The following is a 21,820-nucleotide window of genomic DNA, read 5'->3' on the forward strand; positions in this document are numbered from 1 at the left end:
GGGGAGGGTGGGGCACTTGGACTGGGGAGCGAGGTTGGATGTTGGGATGAATAGAGATGAATGGATCTTGAGGGGCTAGGAAAGCCAGAGGGAAATGGTGTCTGAACATTAGTGCATATGTATACCTGTGCGCTTTGTAGCAGGGAACACAGTGCTAGACAGGAGAGACCTCCCTTCAAGTGGTTGATAGAGTGGTCCAAGAGACTCCCAAAATAACACAGGCTATTGCCAGAGCTCTTGGTTATCTCCCAGAATTCAAAGAAAAGACCCTACTGCTGAAGACGGGGCATATTTGGAGACAACCTTCTACCTGAAGTTTAGCTCTCATAGTTCTAGCAGATACTATGCAAGCTGTTAAAGCAGAAAATCAGTCAGTGGTCCAACCCAGCCCTAAAACCTAATAACCATAATGACTGGTACAGCAAACTACCTCTACTGGTGCAGTTAGTGGCACTGTCATCAACATCTGGGTAATCAACAACTATCTAGTTGGACTTAAAGCCCTCTCAATGGGAGTGCACTCATGGGTGGCACTGTAAACACAGCCAATACACATGGCTGGAGAGGTCATAGATCCTAGAGAAAAATACACCTCTGTCATACCTCTAGACAAATGAAATTTCTTACCATATGCTAAATATGGATCCTTTACAGACAAGTATATTGTACACCACCCATCAAAGAAGCTTCTTTTTGCAACAGATGGAGGCTACTGCAAAGTTCCACAACTGGTCACACACAGAGAATATACGTCTGAGAGATGCCCAGTCCTAGGTGACACGTCTACAGTGGAACCTCTACACCTAAGGCTCATGGAACATAGCAGAACAGGGGGTAGAGAGAAAACTAGTGCATCCCTCAACTCTCACCAGTGAAGCTTCCTTATAAAACAGACTGTGATGCACACAGAAGGCCACAACTGGCCAAGTTTTAGAGACTAAGAGGCTGCAGAGTGTGTCCCTGGATAGGACTCCTATATTAAACCTCACCCACCCACAGCTCGGGGGCCATTGTGGAAGAGGGGACAGGAAGATTATATCAGCCAGGGTTGGTCCATGGACATAGGGAAACAGAGACTTTCAGACCACTGGAAGCTTGCAGAGGTGAACTTTCAGCAATAGTGGCATTGGGTACAAGACCCATGCCAACTCAGACAAGGGCCGAGAGTGAAGTGAGGAAATGAGCAGCAGGCTGGCCCTAGTTTGGGCACTGTTGGAGACTGATTGCTACTGTGTGAGGGAGAGTAGACATTACTTACCGTCTCTAGATGGGCTGACCAGATGCCAGTTAATGAATTTTCAGCAAAGAACATCTGGGTACAAATGCTTGACTGGATAGGACGTCATGAATGGTGGAATGCATGAAATTCAGTGGGGGATATGGGGGGCATGGATGGGGGAGGGGATCTAAATTTGATTAAGAACCGTTACATGAATTGCACAAAAGATCAATCAAACAGTTTTTTCAAAAACAGAAAAATAATTAATACATCTTCTAAGCCTTGTCATGCCTTGGGTTTTAAAGGGTATGGCATGTCATTGGTGTCTTTTAGATGTATTTTAATATGAGTGACTATGATTACCCTTCTGTCTGCTCTTTGAAAACCAAAAGACTCAATTTCATTCTCCATTAAAGGAAGGATGAGGGGCTGGAAAGATGGCTCAGTCGTTAAGAACACTGGTTGTTCTTGCAGAAGACCCAGGTTTGAATCCCAGCACCCACATGGCAGCTAACAACTGTCTGTAACTCCAGTCCCAGGGGATCTGATGGCCTCTTCTGACCTCCATGGGCACTGCAGAACACGAGTGCACTTACCTACATGCAGGCAATACATGCATACACATAAAATAGAAATAATAAAATTTAAAAAAAAGGAAGGATGAAGGCTCTTGCTAGGGCTCCAAGGACATTGGTCCCCAGGACAGACATGTTATCTTCTCCCGGAAGGGGCACAGGACTTTCAGAAACGGCTTAAATGGAAGATATGTGAGAAGAAGAGACCTTCCCAGCTTTATCTGACGCTAAGATATGGAACTGGGGGCTTTCTGAGACTCCCACCAAGATTGCACAATCAGGAGGAGTACTAGGATCAGGGAGAACTGAGAAAGAAGCACATGCACCTAACAGGAAGATTCTCTTCCTCCACTGTGTCCCCCAGGGCTCACAACAAGATATCAGTATTGGGCAGGGTATCATGGCTCAATCCCACACCCTTTCAGTTCTGTTCTTATTGGAGCAGAATAGGCTTATGTTCCACACACCTGCGCCTTCACCCTTGGACAGTCCGCCTTCCAATGGTTTTGCTGCCATACGGACAAGGCCCTTGTGATAGGAATCACCTCCAGCTTGGGCACTCCTTAATATGTCCTGTCAGTCCACACTCATAACATCAACCAGCAGGATGCCTTCTGGGATTAGAAGGCAGCCAGCCCCAAAGCGGCCTATTTTTCACCCCACTGCCCTCTCCTTAACTCTCTCCTGGTCTCCATTATAGACCACCTTGGAGGTGCACTTGAATAAAGGGCATGTGACAATGACAGGCCCCAGGAGACTCTTCTGTAATTTCCACTGTGTCTGGAGCAGGCTGAGTCACACAGTGGTCCATCAAGATCAGGGTCCCTCTACTGACTCGGCATCTACGTTGGTCTGTTTGATTAGGGTCTTTCTGATTCTCTCCAGGAAGGATACAGGGGCCTCGTTTCTGAATTACCTGAAAAAACTTGGAGTAATTTAAAAGTTTGGAGCTGGTTTTCTTTCTTTTTTTCTTTATTATTATTATTTTTTTTACTTTTTTTTTTTTGAAACAGGGTCTCCCTGGAGCTCCAACTGGCCTAGAGCTCACTACATAGACCAGGCTGGTCTCAAACTCACAGAGGTCCGCCTGCCTCTGCCTCCCAAGTGCTGGGATTAAAGACATGCACCACCATGCCTGGCAAGAGCTGGTTTTCTTTTAACCTCTAATATACACAGTAAGAAAGGTTTTGTTTCCACTTTACTAAAGGGCAACTTTAACCCTATTCAAGGTTGCTCATGGGGACTCCCATTGTACCAGTAGGGTAATAATCTCATTTTTGTCTATGTCATTAAATAAACCCATTTGATTTATCTTATATATATTCTTCTCACTCAATTCTGAGGCTGTTAAGGTTTTGTTAAAGGATTATCATAATCCTTTTTTAACCATTTATTTATAATTACAAATTACCTTATTCCATCCCAGGTCATGGTACTGGACTAAATATATAGAAGACGTCTATATAGTTATCAGGGTACTCCGTGAATTTATCTAGGTCAGTGTGAATTTCCCTTAAGTCTTGGACCTTGTTGAGCCTCCCATCAGGGATGAGCTTGCCTCTTTCAGAGGAAAAAGAAATGGGTACAGGGGAGTTTGAGGCTTCCACCCCCCAGGAAAGGAGACCTTACAAGTATTTCACACCTAGATGGAGTCTTTCTTAGGTTAGAAAAGTTCTGTCCTAGGATTTAAACCTTTAAGTCCTCCAAGGACTTAAAAGCTGGGGGCTGTGTCATTATTCAAGGCTAGGATTCATGAACCCATGAAGCTTTGCTGACATAATTCAAGATAAACTCTCAAAACTTGTACATGAGGCTCTCCACACGTTTCTGCTCCTGAGGCAAAACAAATTTTATTGCAATACAGTCTTACATCAGAAAAACAGCATCTGCATTTTTCTTAGTGTCTGTGGATATACCCCAAAGGAGAAGAAATTGTGGCAGTCTTTAATTCTATGTGGAGAATCTGTAAAATATCAAAGGAAAAAGGCATCCCTGACTCCATGCCAGTCAGTCAAAAATGAGAGCATCCATCAGCTTCCTCCCTGTGTACATCATGGGAGGGTTTCAACCTTGGTTTGCTAAGATCTTGTGAGCAAGTGTGTCTAGCTTTAAACTTGCCTGGTTCACAGTCACACTGTGTTACTTGTGGCCTGTCCAAGGCTGGGATGCCAAGAACTTAGGCTCAGATTTTCTAATTCTATTTAGATAAAATTGTCCTTTAATTTCTCCAAGGCCGGGGATGGAGAGATGGCTCAGCAGTTAAGAACACTTGCTATTCTTCTAGAAACCCAAGTTCAACTCCCTGCACCCACATAACAGCTAACAATTGTCTATAAATCCAGTTCTAGGAGATCTGACACCCTCTTCTGGCCTCTGTGAGAATTGCACATATGGGGTGCACTTACATATGTGCAGGCAAAACACTCAAACATATAAAATAAATATAATAAATAAAAATATTTTTTCCAAGTCTAGAAGGAAGGGCTTATATGAGTCTCCTCAGGGTCCCCTCCAGGAAGGAGGGGCATTTGGCTGAAGAAGTAGACTATAAGTTTGCCTTTAGACTTGGGTGGGAGTAAGAAAAACCTCCAGAATAAAAATGAAAAGACATTTACAGAAATCTAGCAATATCTGGGGCTGGAGAGATGGCTCAGCAGTTAAGAGCACTGACTGCTCTTGCAGAGGACCTGGATTCGATTCCCTGCACCCCCATGGTGGCTAACAACCATCTGTAATTCCAGTTCCAGGGGATCCAATGCCTTCTTCTTACCTCCACAGGCATGGCATGACACGGGTGCACTTACACATATGCAGGCAATACACTCATACAAATAAAATAAAATAAAAAATACAAAATTTTTAAAAAGAAATCTAAAAGGACTTACCCACCCAGACCAGATTATGTCATTATATAATGGAGGAACACAGGGAAGGAGTTGTACACCCCACTGGTAATGTACTAGGTGGCTAAATCAGCTCCCACTTTAAGCCTGGGGACAGATCTGGTCATTTCCCCCCATATGGTTGGTATGGACTGTGGTGATGGGATCCAGAATCTCATCTCCTTCAGATAAGCAGCAGGGACATTTTCTGATGTTTATAATTTCAGCATCAGTTAAAGAATTTGGCAAATTCTAGGTATTTTGGGGGGTTCCCAAGAGTATGAAATTTCTAATGTGCAAGATAGGCACACAGCATAATGAGATTTATGTTTATATGGGTTCCATCCAGTATGGATTCTCAGATGTCCAAGTTTGTGTGATAAGGCACCCTCTTGATCATAGCTACACCACATTGGAGTCCAGACTGAATCTAGCCTCTAACAACTAAAAGACACTTGGCCCAGGGTGTGGGAGCTGGTAGCTGCAGCTTACCTGCACCAAGGTATGAGTCTGAGAACACATCAGCAGGCCACTAGTTGCCTAGAACAGTTCAGCATGTCCCTAGTTGCCCCTGCTAACTGCTATTTATGGCTTCTGTGTCTCACATTTGGCTTGCTTTTGCAGAATAATAACCATTAGAGGGGCTTTCCACTCCTAAGCTATAGAAACTCAAACTTTTCACCCTGGATGCATTTTTTTCTGTATAAAACATTACCCTAAAGACAGTTCGAGACTGCACTTGGGACCCAAATGCCCAGTGTAGTCACCAGCCGACTAATGAAGGCTTTCTTTTTTGGTAATTTTCTGTGTCTGAATGGTCTTCTCTAGTGAAGCACCTCACAACATTTGGAGAAATAATTAAATGCTTTTTCACATACTTTATGCTTGTAAGTTTTCTTCTCATTTTGAACTTACTGAGGTTGAACTACAAAAAAGTTATTAAAGATTTTCCCACATTGTTCACACTTACCGGATTTTTCTTTAGTATAAATTCTGTGGTGTTTTCTAGGATTTAAACATTCATTAAAGACATTCTCAAGTTCCTTATGCTCATAATGTTTCTCTCTAATACGAATACTGCTTTGGTTTGTAAGGAGAGAGCACTGGGTAAAGAATTTATTTACAATGTCAAGGTTTCTCTGTAGCATGAATTTTAATTTGTATTCTAAGACGTGAGCTCTGTGTAAAGGATTTATCACATCCCTTGCATTTATAGCTTTTCTCTCCGTTATGAATTCTCTGATGAGATTTAAGATTTGAGCACTGAGTAAAGGACTTGTCACATCCTTATATCTGTAAGGCTTTTCTCCAGTATGGATTCTGTGATGACCTTTAAGGTGTGACAACAGATAAAAGGACTTTCCACACTCTTTGCAGGTGTAAGGCTTCTCTCCAGTATGAAGTTTCTGATGTAGTCTGAGATTTGAGTACCTAGTAAAGTATTTGTCACATTCACAATATTTGTAAGATTTCTCTCTGGTACGTATTTTGCAATGGCTTTTAAGAGTTGAGAGCTGATGAAAGGATTTGCCACATTCTTTGAATTTGTACAGTCTTTTTTTCAGTATGAATTTTCTGATGTGGAGTGAGGACTGAGCAGTTACTGAAGCACTCTCCATATTTCTTACATCTGTGTGGTTTCTCTCTACTACAGATGCTTTGTCGGACAAATTTATAGGTAGAGCCACAAGATGAATCACATTCTTTATATTCTTGTTCTTTCTTTCCTGAGTTGATTCTCAGATTTTGACTGATATTGGAATTGAAATTTAAAGATTTGTCACGGTCTTTACATTTGCTAGATTCTTTTCCGGTATGCCATCTATTATATCAATTTCGGTCCAATGGTTCAACTGAGGCATTCCTGTAGTCAGCACATGTCCATTTGTTGGGCTTTTCAGGAGTGTTACTTGTTTCATAAAGTGCACATTCGGAGTACTCATGAATTATTTTGCCAAGTTTATTACATTTGTGAGGTTTCTCTTGATTACTCAGGTGCTGATGGACAATATGCTGTGAGCACTGATCCAAGACTTTCTCATTTTTATTACACATGGAATGGGTCTCTGGAAAGTGAGTGCAATTAGGATTAATAGGGTTTGATCCATGAATAAACACATTCCCTAACCGATTGTTTCGCTAAGTTATTTCAGAGATAAACACACTGGCAATTAGTTAGAACAGAGCTTTCAGTAATGGTCTTTTTTCTTTCACTCTAATTGTAGAAATTCTCACAAAACTCTATCCTCTCACATTGTTCATGACTCAAGGATTCATAATGGTCCTCTCACTCTGATCCAAATTGTACAACATGACACAAGATGGACTGATATTTGATGAAACGATACTGAACTTAGGAAAACAAATTCTGACTAATTCTATTTAGAATGTGTTTCCCTTTTAAAATAACTTTTTCCCAGAAGGGATTCAAGGACAGTTTAAGCCAGTATTACATTCAAAATATTTCCACTTACTAAGTGTTTTGCAATGCACATCACTGTTCAGACTATTCAAATTTCATTTAAGATTAAAGCCTTGTTTTTAAACTTGAGAAGGGGAGGCTGGAGAGATGGCTCAGCAATTAGGAGTACTGGCTACTCCTGCAGAGGACCTCGGATTCAGTTCCCTGCACCCACATGGTGGCTAACAACCATTCATAACTCCAATTCCAGGGAATCCAATGCCCTCTTCTGACCTCAAGCATTGCATGACATGGATATACTTACATCCATGCAGACAATACATTCATACACATAAAATAAAATACTTAAATGAGTTTTGAATACATTTGATTCTTCAAGAGTGATGGATGTAAAGTAAATATTTTGATAGCTATAAGATGCCCTAATTATCTGAGGCAGGGATGTGATGGGCAGTTGTTGCATACTGCTTATTCCTAACCCCACATTGCCTGACCTTTATGCACTTACCCCGAGATTTCTCATCTGTCCTTAAAGGGGAATCCTCAAGGACAGGGCTTCCACAGATTCCTGACAGTATTTTCTGGAATGATCTTTCTATATTCTCCCATGGAAGAAGTTGTTGGCTGTAATATGAAGAGACAACTGCAAGATAAGAAATTAAAGAATTATCCTACTTCATGGACTTGGGTCAGATTTACAATACAAAATATTATTAAAATATGAAGACATCGGCAATGAGATGGGATAAAAATACTTTGTGTTCTCACAAGGACATAAAATATAGGAATTAAAATCGGGTATGGCAGTGCACGCCTTTAACTCCAGCACTTGGGAGGCAGAGGCAGGCAGATCTTTGTGAGTTCAAGGCCAGCATGGTCTACATATGAGTTCCAGGCCAGCTGGGGCTACAGGGAGACCCTGTCTCAAAAAGGCCAATATATATATTCATACTCTTTTGAGGCACAGTCTTCATATATTCCAGGCTGGCCTCCAATTGACTATGTAGTGGAGGATGATCCTGAACTTCTGTGCCTCCTGCCTCCACCTCCCAAGTGCTGGGATTATGGGTATGTGACCCTACAACTGATTTTTATGTGATGCTGTGGATCCAACCCAGGGACTCTAGCATTCTAAGCATGTACTCTACCAATTGAGTCACATACTTTGCCCCTGGCTAAGTATTTGACGCTGCAGGATGTAAAGCATCTTCAACAATTTTCAGAGATAAATGATATTTTCATTTCATTTCATTTCATTGCTGTGAACACTACTTCTCATAAATGGCAGAAGTACTTTTAGGGCCATTTTAGAAATTATTGAAGAGTCTATCCTAATCCCAAGTCAAAATTTGTTTAATTTTTTATTTTTGCAGTGGTGGTGATTAAACCCAAAGCTTTGTGCATGCTAGGGAAGTATGCCACCACTGAGCCACACCCTCAGCCCCTCATTATATATATATATGAATTAAAACAAAATTCACTGTTCTCAGAAATGTCTAATTAGTCATGATTTTGCATTTATAAAATAGGCCACTATACTAAGATTACACTCATAGGACTCATAGGACAAGGAATGATAATTACTTACTTACTCATATGACAACACTTCCTCCCAGCAGTTAGAACAGTGCAATTAGGGGGAGCCAAAGCGAGAAGGCCCAGTGTGGAAAAAGCAACCAAAACCTGAACACTGTGTACATGGACAGGGATCTGGAACCAGGTGGATGACGGACTCAATAGCATGTGTGGAGCGCAGGACCTGATTCTGAGAAGGGGAGATATTCACCAGGGCAGGAGAAGATAACCTTTTCTTCACTGTCTGGAGGACCTACATAAAACTAACTGTGGAAAAATATAAAACTAAAATAATATAAAATAAACCATTGCAAAGAAATGGACATAATTACCAGAGTTTAAAAACGATTTTTAAAAAAAGAGAGAGAAAAGGGCTAGAGAGGTTGCTCAGCAGTTGAGGACCTGGGTTTGATTCCCAACACCCACATGGTGGCTAACAACCTTCCTTAACTCCAGTTCCAGGGGCATCCAACGCCCTCTTCTGACCTTCTCAGGCATTGCATTACACAGGTGCACTTACACACATGCAGGCGATCCACTCATTCACATGAAATAAAAGAGGTAGAAAATAACATCAATTTATCTTTTTTTAATTGTTGGCACATTGCTCCTTTATTAGAAATTGTAAATGAGAAATTATTTCAACACCTGAAGACCAAATAGAGGGTTCCATAGGCTCAAGATCTTAAGACATTCTGGAAAGAGTTTTATGTAAAGTATATCCTTTCCATGGCATGGCAATATTATTCTTATTTTAAAAGGTTACTGGACAAATGTCATTTCCACCACCACCCATGTACACAATTCGGGCATAATTCAACTCCCAGTTGTAACTGTTTATCTACAAATTCTACCAGAACTACATTTTTGCAAAGATTCTTTGGGCATTTATTGCAAGAATGAACATGGCAATTTTTTACAGTAAGATGACCGTTGCTATCAAAAGCTGCTGGATTTGTAAACACATTATCAAAGACATCATGAAAATTAGCAGCTTCTAAAACCCAATCTATGAAAACTAAATTTGAGTCTGAAATGATGCAGTCAAATTTATCCTTACTAATTCTTATAAAGCTGAAAAGTTCTGTCATCCCTGAGGTGAAAGGTTTTGATGTCAGTGCTCTTTTAATTTCAACTTCTTTTACACCCTCATCTCCCAAATACTTAAAGACTCTGCCCATGAATTCTGTCCAAAACCCTTTTTGATAAGAATCTTGTAGCTCAATAGGGAGTTTTTTGCCTGGTGCACACTGTATAATCCAGGTGTCACTATTATCATCTATGATTGTATTGTTGAAATCAAAACTTTCGTGGTTCCAGTAATAGATTTGGGTTGCCCTAAATTGGTATTTTCAGTGTAATTAATCTTACTTAAGCATAGAGCTTGGGTCATTACAATCTTCAGTTTTAAATATCCACCGGTAGCCGGTTGTTTTTAAACATTACTTCATTTATATACACAGATAACAAACTGCTGTGATTTGGAGGAAAGGAATGAAGTCTTCTGAACTCTTAAAATTAATAGAAGTATTTTAAAGGCTTAACATGTTTTCTAATTATGTTCCCTTTCCTTATCCTTCCTGGATGTCTTCATTGGCACCTGTGTATACAGCAATGAACTAAAAAGCAGAATACATGGAGAATTCAAAGCATTAAAAACAAATAACTATCCTTTAATAAACAAGCAAATGAGCCAGGTGTAGTGGCTCAGGACTTTAGTCCCAGCACTCGAGAGGCAGAGGTAGGTGGATCTCTGTGAGGTCCAGACCAGCTGGGGCTACAGGGAGACCCTGCCTCAAAAAAAAAAAAACCAAATAAATAAATAATAAACAAATAAATAAACAAGTGAATGAATTAAACAGATCATTTGCCAAAGAATTGGCCAATAAGTACACGTGAAAAATGGTCCATGACTTCAGATCACAAAGAGATCCGAACCTAAGTTGTAAGGACATCCCCATCTCTTCCTAGTCAGAATGTCCATCTCATAGGCACCAAATAATAGCAAACACTAGAGCCAATAAAGTGAGAACGCATACAGAGCCCTCGCTGGGGGAAACAGACTTACTGCAGCCACAATGCAAATCACTATGGAGCTTCCTGGAAAAATCAAATAATAGTAATTAAAAAAAAATAAGGGACTGGAGAGATGGCTCAGAAGTTAAGAGCACTGACCATTCTTGCTGAGGACCCAGGTTCGATTCCCAGCACCCACATGGAGGCTAAATCTGTCCTGTAACTCCAGATCCAGGGGATCCGAGGCCTTCTTCTGACCTCCACTAATCAAAGATGGGAACACAATATAAATGGATGTTCATACTCTGCATGGTAAACAATTCCTATAAACCCTACTGATATTTTCCCCTCTTCTTTCTTTTTTCCTTTTCTTCCTTATTTATTTATTTTTGCAGAAATAGAGAAAGTAATTCTCGCAAGATATAGAATCTCAAGGAATCACAAAGAATTCAAATCCTAAAAGAAGTAAATCAGAGTCACCATATTTAATAATCTAATGAAACTAGAGCAACAACAAAACCTTTCCGTAGCAGTGTGAAGAAAGCTAATTGGAGCTGTGAACGGTACTGGGAAGTAATCTACCACACACGTGGTCAAATGCGATCACATTTGCATTCCCGTATTCATTCTAACATAATTCAGGTGTAAAAAAGAACATAGTCGTGTAACATTTACAATAGGACATCTCTTCTTCTTATGTTTCTGATTTATTTATTTTTATTTTATGTGTTTTGCCTGCATGTGTGTAAGAGCAACATGTGTGCACAATGCCCACAGAGTCCAGGGGCATTGGAGCCCCTGGAACTGGAGTTACAGATGGTTGTTAGCAGCCATGTGGATGCTGGAAACTGAACCTGGGTTCTCTGAAAGAACAGGAAGGGCTTTTAACAGCAGAGCCGTCTCTCCAGCACCAACAATAGGATATTTATTGAAAACATTGTACTAAAACAAATTATCAAGAATTATTTCTAGGGATACAAAATATGGCAAAGCCATTTTTATTTTTATTTATTTATTTATTTATTTTTGTCTTTTTGAGACATGGTCTCCCTGTAGCCCCAGCTGTCCTGGAACTCGCTATGTAGACCAGGCTGGCCTTGAACTCATAGAGACCAGCCTGCCTCTGCCTCCCGAGTGCTGGGACTACAGGCAAGCCCGCCACCACACCCGGCACTTAATTTTTTTTTTTTTTTTAATGTGTATGAGTGTATTGCATATATGTAAGTGCACTTATGTCATGCAATGCCTGTGGAGGCCAGAAGAGGGCATCAGATCCCCTGAAACTGGAGGAGCTATGGCTGGTTGTTAAATGCCACATAGGTGCTGGAAACCCAACCCAAGTCCTTTGCAAGAGCAGCCAGTGCTCTTAACTGCTAAGCCACCTCTCCAGACCCATTTTTAATTTATAGCCGTCCGAGCTGCGCGCCGACATAGACCAGAACGTCTGCTGTGCGGAGGCTCCTCTCTCTTCACTGGGTTCGAAGATCGCTTCAAGGCTGAGCTGCTGCTGCGCCGTCTAATCCGAAGTCCCAAGTGGTAGTGGTGGCCCAGCCCAACAGGAACCTCTCAGTGTGGATTGTGGGATCCATTCTGGCCTCACTAGATGTGTGTCAGGGTGTGGGAATAAAGCCTCCTAAAGGAACTGGCTCTGTCCTGTCATCCTCGTCTGCCCCACCCCATCCACGGGACCCACCCACATGCCTCAGATCTGACGTTATCTACTGACCAAACAAATCCCCCAGAAACTCAGTACATACCTGGTGGGAACTGTTCTCCAGCACCTCTGACAATCTATGGCTTGAGACACCCTACTTCTGACCCTGTAAACTCGCCTCCCCCATAACCATCCCTAACATAGTGCGCTTTTTTAATAATGTTAACCCACCTCCTGGGATGATTTTTACCTCACTAACCCACTCACGTTGGGGAGGAACTCACCCATAGGCACTAGCATTTATTATTTGCACACACACACCCCTTATTTTTATTCTTGGGGGCTGGAGAGATGTCTTAGTGATTAAAAGCACTGGCTGCTTTTGCAGGGGACCCAGGTTCTCTTCCCAGCACCCAAATGGAGGCTAACAACTGCTCAGTCTGTAACTCCAGTTCCATGGGATCCAACACCCTCTTCTGGCTTCCATGGGCACTGCATGACACAGGTGCACTTAGGCACATGCAGACAATACACTATACACATTAAAAATAAATAAAGTAAAAAATAATTTAAAGTTTAAATGGTGTTACCGTACAATGGGAGACAATACTCTTTCTAGACACTACAAGCTAGTGAATAAAAAGTCCAATCCCGAGCCGGGTGTGGTGGTTCCCGCCTTTAGTCCAGCACTTGGGAGGCAGAGGCAGGTGGATCTCTGTGAGTTCAAGGCCAGCCTAGTCTACATAGTGAGGGAGTTCCAGGCCAGCCTGGGGCTACAGGGAGACCCTATCTCAAAAAGACCAAAAAACAACAAAAAAAAGCCCAATCCCAGGAATGGACTCCCTGTTTTGGAATTGTTACCCCCCCAGGGGGGGCATATATCCAAAAATAATATGGGCCTTTATCATTGCTCTTGGTTAACCTCTATAACTTGATGGTAAGACCCAATTGTTGAAGACACTATGTACATGAGTCATAGGACAAAGAAGGAGAAATCAAGCTGGGCCTGACCTCAAAGCCTCATCTCTACTGGCTAGCTTTCATAGTGCTAGAAGGTGCTATGCTTGCTACCAGAAAAGAAAAGCAATCACCAACCTCACCCAGCTGTGAACCCTGACAGCTACAATAACAACTGGCTTGGCAAGATATGCCCACTGGTACAAGAGTGCACAAGTGTTATAGGAGTGACCAATTGCTCTCTGATTGGATAAAATTAATCTTTTAGAAAATCATGGGAAGGATTGGAGAGAAGGCCCAGCAGTTAAGAGCACTTGCTACTCTTACAGAGGACATGAGTTTGGTTCCCAGCACCCACATCAAGAGGCTCACAATGACCTGAAGCTTCAGCTCCAGGAGATCTGAAGCTCTCTTTTGGCCTCTCTGGGCACCTGCGCACACATGTGCAAACATATACACACAAAAATAATAATAAATCATTTTAAAAAGAGGAAAGAGGAAGGCCAGGCATAGTGGTGCATGCCTTTAGTCCCAGCACTCGGGAGGCAGAGGCAGGCAGATCTCTGTAAGTTCAAGGCCAGCCTGATCTACATAGTGAGTTCCAGGACAGCTGGGGCTACAGGGAGACTCTGTCTCAAAAAAAAAAAAAAAGAGGAAAGAGGGTTGCTGGTTGTGGTGGTGCACACCTTTAGTCCCAGCACTCCAAGGGCAGAAGCTGGCAAATCTCTGTGAGATCGAGGCCAGCCTGGTGGTCTACATAGCCAGTTTAGAGTGCTTACTGACTTTGCAAAGATCAGTTCCCAGCACCCACCACCCACATCAGCCTGTTACTCTAGCCCCAGAAAATCTAATGCCCTCTTCTGGCCTCCATGGGTACCTGCACATAGGTGACATGCACTCACAGAAAAATAAATCTTTTAAATTTTTTTGAGAATTTCATACATGAGTATTGCATTTATGATATTTCTACTTCACCCCATCCCCTCTAACTCTTCTCATGCCCCCCCATTCTTCTTATTTCGCTGACCTCTTCCTTGATTGTTATTGTTACATACACATACATAGATACATATATATACACATATACATATGTACATATATACATACAAATATATACACACATATATAAAGTGTACTGAGTCCACTTAGTGGTGCTGATATGTACATGTGATATGTACATGTGAAGAAAATGGTCAGGAACTCAAATTCTCACACAGCACCTGTAATGTCTTTCAGTAATCCAAAAATCATCTTTTCATCCAGTCTTCAGAACAGACACTGGGGTTATTATGCATACTTTTATATATTAGAGGAGAAAACAATTTTTCCTCTATTCACTAATGTTCAGTAGCAGGACTTTATTAAACATATGAATAACCAATAAGGGGAAATACAAAGAATAGTAATGGTTTTAACATTATTAGGCAGACATCACTGGAGAGCAATTGTGAGTCACGTGTGCACAAAGACATATAATGAAACCAAAACTTTGCTGGTTAGACGAGTTCTGTATTGTGTTTAGGCTAAATCCTAACTTTAGATAAAAAATTTAAGAAATCATATATGTTCAAGAATGTATTTTACCCCTGAACTTTTGAAGAGAATTTCTATCTGGTCTTATCAAAACAATGTAGCACTTGGGGCTAAAGATACAACCCAGCAGACCTGCACTCAAGGCCAAGATGGAGAAGACCTCCACGGCCACCAGGGCCTTCCCCTTGGTGCTGTGGTAGACAGGGAGGAAGGTGACCCAGACACTGCAGAACACCAGCATGCTGAAGGTCAGGAACTCGGCTTCGCTGAATGTGTCAGGCAGGTTTCTGGCCATGAAAGCCATAGAGAAGGTTCCCAGGGCCAGGGAGCCCAGGTATCCCAGGACACAGTAGAAGACAGTGACTGAGTCTTTGTTATACACAATGGTGATGTGTTCTCACTCAGACTGTGGATCAATGACAATAAAGGGAGGAGAAGTTCCCATCCAGGCTCCACAGAGAATAAGCTGGATCAGGGTGCAGATGGGAATGATGTAGCTAGGTGGCCCCGACACCAACAAGCCCCTCAGCCTTCTTCCTGGAGCTGTGACCTTGAAGGCCAGAACCACAGTAATAGTTTTGGCCAAGACAGTGGAAACAGCCACAGTGAATGCAAGTCCAAATGTGGTCTGCTGCAGGATGCAGGTGACGGCGTTGGGATGGCCAATGAAGAGCAAGGAGCAGAGAAAACAGAAGCTGAGGGAGAGGAGCAGGATGTCGCTGAGAGTCCGGTTACTGGCCTTCACAGTGGGAGTGTCTCGGTGTTTCACAAAGATCCCAAGAACTAGAGCTGTGAGTGCAGAAAGGCCCAGGACCAAGCAGGCCAGAGACATCCCCAAGGGGTCTTCATAAGCCAGATAGGTCACAGCTCTCTGGAGGCAGTGGTCTCTGTCTGTGTTGGCATACTGGTCATCCGGACACTTCATGCACTGATCCACATCTGATGGAGAAAGGAAAGCATGACCCAGATTCAGCACTGCTTGTTGACAGGACACTTCCCATGAGTGGGGGCCGTTTTGCAAAATTCACATTGTTGTAGATGCAGTTAAAGAAAGTTACTATGTAATGCTGTTTCTAATTTTAAATGCCTATCATCTCTATGGTAAGAAAAGGAAATAAACCAAATTCTATTATTTTTATTTATTTTATATAGTCATGAGAACTTTTTATATTTCAAGAAAGCAAAAGTCATTTTTCTGAGTACATTCCAGAATGCTATGGTAAGACAGTGTAGATTGGGTAATCCAAAGAAGCCTAAAGTCAATAATCAAAGATCTGTAGAGTATGCAGTTCAACATCACAGAGCTCATGGATTCATTGTATCATGAAGTCTTATCAGTCTGCTTCAGAAATGGTGCCTTATGGGAGCCAGAAAGACAGCTCAGTAGTTAGGTGCACTAGCTGTTTCTTAGAGGACTGGGTTGGATTCACAACAACCACATAGTGGCTCACAAGCATCTGTAACTCTGGTTCCATAAGATCTACCTCTGTCTTCTGGCCTCCAGTGGGCATTGCATGCATGGGGTGCACTTTCATGCAGGAAAAACACTCATACACATAAAATAAAAATAAATTCTTTTCTTATATGATGCCTTATAATTGTGTCCTAGCATCACAGGAGGGACATACAACCCTCTTATCTTGTTTATAGGGGACACTAATTCTATTAGTGAAGGTTGAAACCTGATGACACAATTATCACCAAAAAGCCCTACATCTTAGTACTATTACAATGGGCTTCACTTTTAAAATATGAATTTGGGGACTAGAGAGATGGGTCAGCAATTAAGAGCAATGGGTGCTTTTGCAGAAGACCTGGGTTTGGTTCCCAGCGAACACGTGATGGCTAACAACAATCTGCAACTCCAATTGCAGGGAGTCTGATTCCCTTTTCTGGCCTCTGCAGGCATTGCAAGAACAGGTGCACTCGCATGCAAGCAAAACACTCATACACATAAAAATAAATCCCCAAAATGTTTACTAATAAGATGAATTTGGTATAGGCAATGAATAGAAGACAGCTTCCAGGCATCTGTTCGCTTCTTCTGCCTTGTTCAAGCAGGGCGTCCGTTCTCGGTGATTCTCCTGTCTTTCATCTCTCCACTAGACAGCTGAGATTACAGATATGCTCCACAGCGTCCAGCCTTTTTGTATGAATTCCAGGGACTGAACTCAGGTCATGTGTGCAGCAAGCACTTTAACCAACAGAGCCATGTTACCGGCCCTAGTATAGGTGCCTTATCCCTTTTCTATGTTGTGTTTCAACCCCTATCCCGAACCTTCTCCTGTTACAAATCAAAACGTCTTATAAAAACTGACTCTGGACAGTACTCTGGTTGGACTTTCTCAGATTAAGTTGTTTCTAATTATGCCACCAATAATCATTTCCACTCTTCGGTCTAACAAGGCCTCCCACTTTCATGTCCCACTGAATTTAATTAAGGTGTCTTAGAGAAGCATGAGTGGGGGTTATTTACTGGAGCATGGGCAACTTGTCAATGGCTATACTGCTGAAGAAAACAATACCCCGTCCCTAGGAACCATCACAGCCAATAGTTCTTCAGGAACAAGCGGGGCCTCATGAGCCCTTCCCCATCCATCATGAAAAGTTGACTGGCCCAACCTTTGTACGCATTTTGTTGTAGTCTTAAGACACTAACATATGTCTGTTTATTTTCACTACTCACCTGTGATCTAAAGGACAAGACATAGTACAGCCACACATTGACCATACCAATAGCATGCTCAACACCAAAAATGCATATTTTACAAAACAAATGCAACATATCTGAGCATCTGCAACCTTACCAGCTAAAGTTCTGAAGATTCCTGTCTTCAGCATGACCTGCATATAATTCAAAGAAGATGAACAGTTTAGAATTCCCTGAAGGAGACACAACTACATTATGGTTTCTCAAAACAGATTCCTGGAGAAAATGCTATCAGTAATGATTCTAGAATGAGTCAAAGATATGGGTCAAGGAATAGGGTGTTACTTAAAGATTTATTTTATTTAAAATTATGTGTATGTTGGGGGTGGGGTTATATGTACATGAGTACAGGTTCCACAGGAAGCCAGGCGTTGGAGCCACTCCATGTAGGTGCTTAAAAGAGAATTCAGGTCCTGTGAAAGTACAGAGTACACACTCTTAACAGTTTAGCCATCTGTCCGGTCCCTAGCATTTTATTTATAGGAATAATAACTCATATAATAATAATATAATATAATTGCACATATAAATAAAAAGCATAAATTAGGAAAGAAAGACGCTTTATGTCTGCAGTTTCCTCTAGGCCCCTTCAAGGTCCTAGTGTGAGTGGGAGACGATGATGAACCTGAAGAATTTCTCCCTGTGGCAAACACCCACCTGTCTCATTGGAAATCTCATTCTCTGGACAAGGGATGCAATCGAAACAGCAGGCCGCTCTTCCCTCCTGGTGTGATTTTCTGAATCCAGGACAGCAAATGGCACTGCACACAGAAGAGGGAATCCGAAGAAAATAAGACGTGTTGGTAACAGGAATTTTACCTACTGCTTTTGTGACTATAACGTTTTCGCATATATTTGTCAATTTCATTTAGTACATGGTGTGATGTCATACATATAAACATATAGGAAAAATTCGTGAAGAACTGTATTGCTTCCCACCAGTGATGAGTAATCTCAGCTGTCACCTTGACACTTCAGGGAAGGGGGAGCCTCAATTTAGGACTCTCTTTCATCAGCTTGGCCTATGGGCATGTCTGTGGGGCATTTTCTTGATTACTAATCGATGTAGGAAGGCCCAGCCCACTGTGATGGTTCTTGCTACAGTCACTTCACATTGTATGCCAGTCAGTGACAAAGCTTTACTATTTTTTTTTTTTTGGTCTTTTTGAGACAGGGTCTCCTGAAGCCCCAGCTGGACTGGAACTTGCTATGTAGAGAGCTGGCTGGCCTTGAACTCACAGAGATCCATCCGCCTCTGCCTCCCAAGTGCTGGAATTAAAGGAATGCATCACCATGCCTGGCTTTTCCTCTCTCTCTTTATCTTTTCTTCCTTCCTTCCTTCCTTCCTTCCTTCCTTCCTTCCTTCCTTCCTTCCTTCCTCTACCCATCTTTCTTTCTTTCTTTCTTTCTTTCTTTCTTTCTTTCTTTCTTTTCTTTCTTTGTGTTCTCACTAAGCATCCCTGACTGGCCTAGAACTTGCTATGTAGATCAGGCTGGCCCTGAATTCACAGAAATCCACCAGCCTCTTACATACGTGCAGGCAAATTACTCATACACATAAAATGCATTTCTGTTTGGTATTTTTGTTGATTGCTTTTGACATGTCTCCCTAGTCACAGCCCACCTGGAAGTCATCAGGGTGGCCTGGATCTTGCAGAGATCTCCCTGCTTCTGCCTCCCAAGAGCTCGGATTAAAAGCGCAGGCCACTATGCCCAGCAAAATTTTTTTTTTAATTGAATAATAAATAAGAGGCTTAGCCAGGCATGGTGGCACACACCTTTAATCCCAGCATTTGGGAGACAGAAGTATTTTTCCCATTTGATACTATGGCATATTTACTCTGTATTGGAGAACAGCTTTTCTAAATGTTGGGAAATTTTTCCCAACATCACTCCCCCAGATATTATAATTTATATGTATATTTTATTGGCATGTGTTCACTATATATAGTGATGAGTTTCATAGACATTTTCATAAGTTTGCCCTGTACTTAGGCCATACTAACCTCTTCCCTCTGTTATCATGCATAGCCCAGTCCCCAGACACTTCATCTGCCCCAGCGTCCTATGTGTGCATGTGATTTTAAGTATCTATATATAATGGACCAAAGTGAGAGCAAGCCTGTCAGAGCTGTTCTCCTGAGTCTGACTTATTTTGCTTACTGTGATGATCACATTGTACGCATCTTCCAGCACGTGAAGGTTTTCTTTTTCGTTTTTTTTTCATTATAATGAAAATCTCTTGTTTTTTTGGGAATTTCATACACAGCATTCACATCATTTCCGCCCCTCCATCCTGCATCTCCAGCTCGTCCCATATCCACCACTCCCTCTCAACTTGTGACCTGTTCTTCTTTAAGTATTATTGTTACATATATATATACATAAGTATATATGTGTGTTTATATGACCTACTGAGTTCATTTAGTCTTGCTTATATGTACATATGATTAGATCTCACAACTCGAGTTTGGATAACTTATTATGTATACGCACGTGTGTCTGTATGTGGGCATGTTTAGAAAAGGGTTGTCAGATCCCCCAAAGCTAGAGCTACAAGCACTTGTGAGCCACTTGATATAGGTGCTGAGAACCAAACTCAGGTTCTTTTCAAAAGGAGCAGGCATTCTTAACCACTGAGCTTTGTCCTCGGCCCCTTCATTGAACTTTTTAAATTTTACTTACCAAGATTTCATTTTTCCAAATTTCAATTTGATGTTTTAAATTATTTTTTATCTTTATTGAATTCTTTCATATTCTGAAAGGTAAAATTGTATCACTCCCAACAACTTCCTACCTAGGAAGGAAACTAGAAAATACCTTCTTTTAATGAGTGAAGCAATGTTTCAAGTGGACAGTTAAAGGTTTCTGCAGCAAGCCATTTCTTTAAAGAAAGTTGGTATCATTGTACTAAAAGGTTATGAAATATCTAATATGGCTCATAGAAATATAATTACATCGTAGTCAGGTGTGGTGGTGCACTCCTTTAATCCCAGCATTCAGGAGGTAGAGGTAGGTGGATCTCTGTGAGTTCAAGGCCAGCCTGGTCTACAGAGTGAGTTCCAGGCTACTAGCTCAGGCTACTGGGAAACCCTGTCTCAAAAAAGATCAAAAAAGAAAAAGAAAAAATAAATATAATTACATCATTAGACGTGAGCAGTTTGGACCCTTCAGGTATAAAGGCTTGAACAAAGTTTTTTCAGCTGGTTCACTGACCCCTCCACTTTTTCCTTACACAGAGGCTCAACATTCTTAGTAGTTATGTTGCTGGTTCAACAGAATCCAGGGAAAAAAACTTTAATAATCAGAATGCTATCCAACTCTAAGTTGTTTATGTTATGGTAAGTAGTGGTGAACTGTGGTCAATAAACAGCTTTATATTCACAAAAAATAAAAATCTAGAGAGCATGGCTCAGGGGAGAGAATAAGAAAAATCAGGAAAAGCTAAGATGCTTGAAAGTGCGTCCTTAAATGACAATAGAGTGCACTTCAGGATAGTATGAGAAGTTACACGTGGGTTACTTATGTGTACTGTAAACTGTTGCAATTTGGTACCACCCACCTGTCCCCTTCCTGTGATCCATTCTATCATTTCTTCAGATAAATGCAACTGTTGACCACATGGAAAATACAGGTTAAAGTTTCTTATTTTCATCTCGAGTCCAAGACCTGTGGAAAATTCCAGATGCTGACAATGTCATATTCTGTCTGCAGTTTTTCTTTCTGATTCATATTCGCCATGTCTCCAACAGGATTAGTGAATTGGGTCTTCTTCAGGAAGGGGTGCAGCTCAAAGACAGGCATTCTGTAATGTAGTATGGACGCACATGAGGTCAGAAATTCTTTCGTTATTTTAACTTTTTATTAATTGTGTTGTTTGACAATTTCACGTATGTGTATGATGCGTAAGGACAGCTCCCGGCCCCACCACCTCCCACCCCTCTACTACTCTTCCCTTACCCTCCTCTTCCCAGCAAATTTCTTTCTCCATTAATGTCTATTTGTTTGTTTTGTGACCCACTGAGTTTAACAGGAGTTTTAGCCTCATGGGCTCAGCAGTGGGTACTTACATAACTGAAGACAAAGATTCTCCCTCTTCTAGACTCTATCCATTGCCCACAGTCCCATGGTAAAACACAGGGCCCTGCAAGCCCCTCCCCCTCCCATTAAGTCCGTAACTGAAGACAAAGATTCTCCCTCTTCTAGACTCTATCCATTGCCCACAATCCCATGGTAAAACACAGGGCCCTGCAAGCCCCTCCCCCTCCCATTAAGTC

General features: G+C 41.6%; 2 pseudogenes; both read right to left on the reverse strand.

Moving 5' to 3' along the window:
• Positions 1–9,262: 9,262 nt before the first annotated feature.
• Positions 9,263–12,121, reverse strand: LOC103729694 (annotated as a pseudogene).
• A 2,746-nt stretch (positions 12,122–14,867) lies between these two features.
• The window catches only part of LOC103729659, a 15,784-nt pseudogene continuing 8,831 nt past the window's right edge, over positions 14,868–21,820 (reverse strand).

Source organism: Nannospalax galili, unplaced genomic scaffold (genome assembly GCF_000622305.1).
Source record: "Nannospalax galili isolate Female #2095 unplaced genomic scaffold, S.galili_v1.0 scaffold632, whole genome shotgun sequence".
Taxonomy (NCBI): domain Eukaryota; kingdom Metazoa; phylum Chordata; class Mammalia; order Rodentia; family Spalacidae; genus Nannospalax; species Nannospalax galili.